Here is a 4,067-nt window from a genome sequence, read left to right on the forward strand (position 1 = left end):
CTATGCTTTTACCACACCAAACTTAAAATATTGCTCGCCCTCGAGCAAGAGAAGAAAGAAGAGAGGAAGAAGAAGAAGAAGAAAATGGAGGTGAGTGAGGGGAGATGGATTCGGCTATATGGGTGGGATTGGGTGGGAAAGAGAAGTTGAATTGTAAAGGTAGGCGGGGTGTATGGGTAAGAGTGGATAGATGTAGGTGGTGAATGAAAAACAGAAGGGATGACCATGAATGGAGTGAGAGAGGGCGAGGTAGATGGGGATCCTGTGAGGTCCACAGATCCTGAGGTGTCAAGGAATTCCATCCCTGCACCAAATAGGCATGTAAAATGCCTTGGCACACCATTCTGGCGTTTAAACGCCCATTGGTGCGCATTCTGGGCGTTCAACGCCCATGTAAAGCATGTTTCTGGCGTTGAACGCCAGTTTGATGCTTGTTACTGGCGTTCAGCGCCAGCTTTTCTTCTCTAGGCACATTCCTGGCGTTCAGCGCCAGAATGTTGCTTGTTTCTGGCGTTCAGCGCCAGAATGGTGCTCTGTTCTGGCGTTGAACGCCGGCCAGATGCACCTTACTGGCGTTGAACGCCAGCCCGTGCGTCCTCCAGGGTGAAAATTTTTTTTTTTCTGTTTTTGACTCTGTTTTTAATTTTTTGATTTTTTCGTGACTCCTCATGATCATGTACCTAATTAAACACAAAAATAACACTAAAACAAAATAAAATAAAATTAGATAAATAAAATTGGGTTGCCTCCCAACAAGCGCTTCTTTAATGTCAATAGCTTGACAGTGGCTCTCATGGAGCCGCAAGTTGATCAGGTCAATGTTGTATAGTTGCCAACACCAAACTTAGAGTTTGGATATGGGATCTTAACACCAAACTTAGAGTTTGGTTGTGGCCTCACAACACCAAACTTAGAGTTTGACTGTGTGGGCTCTTCTTGACCTTGAACTGAAAGAATCTCTTCATGCTTACTCTCTTTTGTCACAGAGGGATGGCCATGTGCCTTAAACACAAGGTAGTCCCCATTCAATTGAAGGACTAACTTGCCTCTGTTGACATCTATCACAGCTCCTGCTGTGGCTAGGAAAGGTCTTCCAAGGATGATGCAATCATCCTCTTCATTCCTAGTGTCTAGGATTATGAAATCAGCAGGGATGTAAAGGCCTTCAACCTTTACTAGCACATCCTCTACTATTCCATAAGCTTGTCTCATTGACTTGTCTGCCAATTGTAATGAGAACATGGCAGGCTGTATCTCAAGAATCCCTAACTTCTCCATTACAGAGAGTGACATAAGATTTATCCCTGACCCTAGATCACATAGAGCTTTTTCAAAGCTCATGGTGCCAATGGTACAAGGTATTAAGAACTTGCCAGGATCTTGTTTCTTTTGAGGTAGAGTTCTCTGAATCCAAGTATCTAGTTCACTAATGAGCAAGGGAGGTTCACTTTCCCAAGTCTCATTACCAAACAACTTGGCATTCAGCTTCATGATAGCTCCTAAGTATTGAGCAATTTGCTCTCCAGTCACATCTTCATCTTTTTCAGAGGAAGAATAGTCTTCAGAGCTCATGAATGGCAGAAGGAGATTTAATGGAATCTCTATGGTCTCTAGATGAGCCTCAGATTCCTCTGGATCCTTAATAGGAAACTCCTTCTTGCTTGAAGGACGTCCCAGGAGGTCTTCCTCACTAGGATTTTCGTCCTCCTCCTCTCTAGTGCATTCGGCCACATTGATCAAATCAATGGCCTTGCATTCTCCTTTTGGATTCTCTTCTGTATTGCTTGGGAGAATACTGGGAGGAGTTTCAATGACTTTCTTACTCAGCTGGCCCACTTGTGCCTCCAAATTTCTAATGGAGGATCTTGTTTCATTCATGAAACTGAAAGTGGCCTTTGACAGATTTTCATGAAACTGAAAGTGGCGTTTGACAGATCAGAGACTATATTGGCCAAATTAGAAGTGTTTTGTTCAGAATTCTCTGTCTGTTGCTGAGAATATGATGGATATGGCTTACTATTGTTCAGCCTATTGCGTCCACCATTGTTAAAGCCTTGTTGAGGCTTTTGTTGATCCTTCCAGGAGAAATTTGGGTGATTTTTCCATGATGGGTTATAGGTGTTTCCATAAGGTTCACCCATGTAATTAACCTCTGCCATGGCAGGGTTCTCAGGATCATAAGATTCTTCAGAAGCTACCTCTCTATTACTGTTGGATGCATGTTGCAATCCATTCAGATTTTGAGAGATAATGTTGACCTGTTGAATCAACATTTTGTTCTGAGCCAATATGGCATTCAGAGCATCAATTTCAAGAACTCCTTTCTTTTGAGGGACCCCATTATTCACGGAATTCCTCTCAGAGGTGTACATGAACTGGTTGTTTGTAACCATGTCAATGAGTTCTTGAGCCTCTTCAGGCGTTTTCTTCAGGTGGATAGATCCACCTGCAGAATGATCCAGTGACATTTTCGAAAATTCAGAGAGACCATAATAGAATATATCTAATAGGGTCCATTCTGAAAACATGTCAGATGGACATCTTTTGGTCAACTGCTTGTATCTTTCCCAAGCTTCATAGAGGGATTCACCATCTTTTTGTTTGAAGGTTTGAACATCCACTCTCAGCTTGCTCAGCTTTTGAAGAGGAAAGAATTTATCTAAGAAAGCAGTGACTAGCTTATCCCAGGAGTCCAAGCTATCCTTAGGTTGTGAATCCAACCATATTCTAGCTCTGTCTCTTACAGCAAAAGGGAAAAGCATGAGTCTGTAGACTTCAGGATTAACTCCATTCGTCTTTACAGTATCACAGACTTGCAAGAATTCAGTTAAAAACTGATAAGGATCTTCAGATGGAAGTCCATAAAACTTGCAGTTTTGTTGCATTAAAGCAACTAGTTGAGGCTTAAGCTCAAAGTTATTGGCTCCAATGGCAGGAATGGAGATGCTTCTTCCATCAAACTTGGATGTTGGCTTTGTGAAGTCACCAAGCATTCTCCTTGCATTGTTATCATTATTATTTGCGGCTGCCATGTCCTTCTCCTGTTCGAAAATTTCTAAAAGGTTGTTTCTGGATTGTTGTAATTTAGCTTCTCTTAATTTTCTCTTCAGAGTCCTTTCAGGTTCTGGATCAGCTTCAACAAGAGTGCCTTTATCCTTGTTCCTGCTCATAAGAGAAAGAGAAGAAAACAAGAAAAGAAAGAGGAATCCTCTATGTCACAGTATAGAGATTCCTTTATGTTAGTAGAAGAAGAAGGGGGTAGAAGAATGAAGAGGGTTGGATTCGGATTTTTGGATGAGGAGAGGTGAAGAGAAGTGTTAGTAATTAAATAATTAAATAGAAGAAGAAAAGAGAAGAGAAATTTTCGAAAATAATTTGAAAAAGGGGTTAGTAATTTTCGAAAATTAAAAATAAAATAAGTTTAAAATTAAAATGTAAAACAATTAAAAAGAATTTTTGAAAAAAAGAGAGGGAGGATTTTCGAAAATTAGAGAGAGATAGGTAGTTAGTTGATTTTGAAAAAGATAAGAGACAAACAAAAAGTTAGTTAGTTGATTGAAAAAGATTTGAAATCAAATTTTGAAAAAGATAAGAGGATAAGAAGTTAGACAAGATATTTTGAAATCAAATTTTGAAAAAGATAAAATTTTGAAAAAGATAAGATAAAAGATAAAAAGATATATTTGAAAAAGATATTTTGAAAAAGATTTAATTTTAAAAATTACTTAACTAACAAGAAACTACAAGATAAGATTCTAGAATTTAAAGATTGAACCTTTCTTAACAAGAAAGTAACAAACTTCAAATTTTTGAACCAATCACATTAATTGTTAGCATATTTACGAAAATTTGATAAAAAGATAAGAAAAAGATTTTTGAAATATTTTGAAAAATAATTTTGAAATTTTCGAAAATGATAAAAAAAAATAAAAAAGATATGATTTTTGAAAAAGATTTTGAAAAGATAAGATTTTTAAAATTGAAATTTTTGTCTTGACTTGTAAGAAACAACTAATTTTGAAAATTTTTGACCAAGTCAATCCCAAAATTTCGAAATTTTGGAGGGA

At 38.0% G+C, this 4,067-nt stretch overlaps 1 non-coding gene across 1 annotated transcript; it reads left to right on the top strand.

Moving 5' to 3' along the window:
- The first annotated feature begins 2,526 nt into the window (after positions 1-2,526).
- On the top strand, positions 2,527-2,630 carry LOC127745198 (small nucleolar RNA R71). The gene has a single exon (XR_008006395.1). It is a non-coding gene; the product is annotated as a small nucleolar RNA R71 (small nucleolar RNA).
- The last annotated feature ends 1,437 nt before the right edge of the window (positions 2,631-4,067 follow it).

Source organism: Arachis duranensis, chromosome 2 (genome assembly GCF_000817695.3).
Source record: "Arachis duranensis cultivar V14167 chromosome 2, aradu.V14167.gnm2.J7QH, whole genome shotgun sequence".
NCBI classification, from domain to species: Eukaryota; Viridiplantae; Streptophyta; class Magnoliopsida; order Fabales; family Fabaceae; genus Arachis; species Arachis duranensis.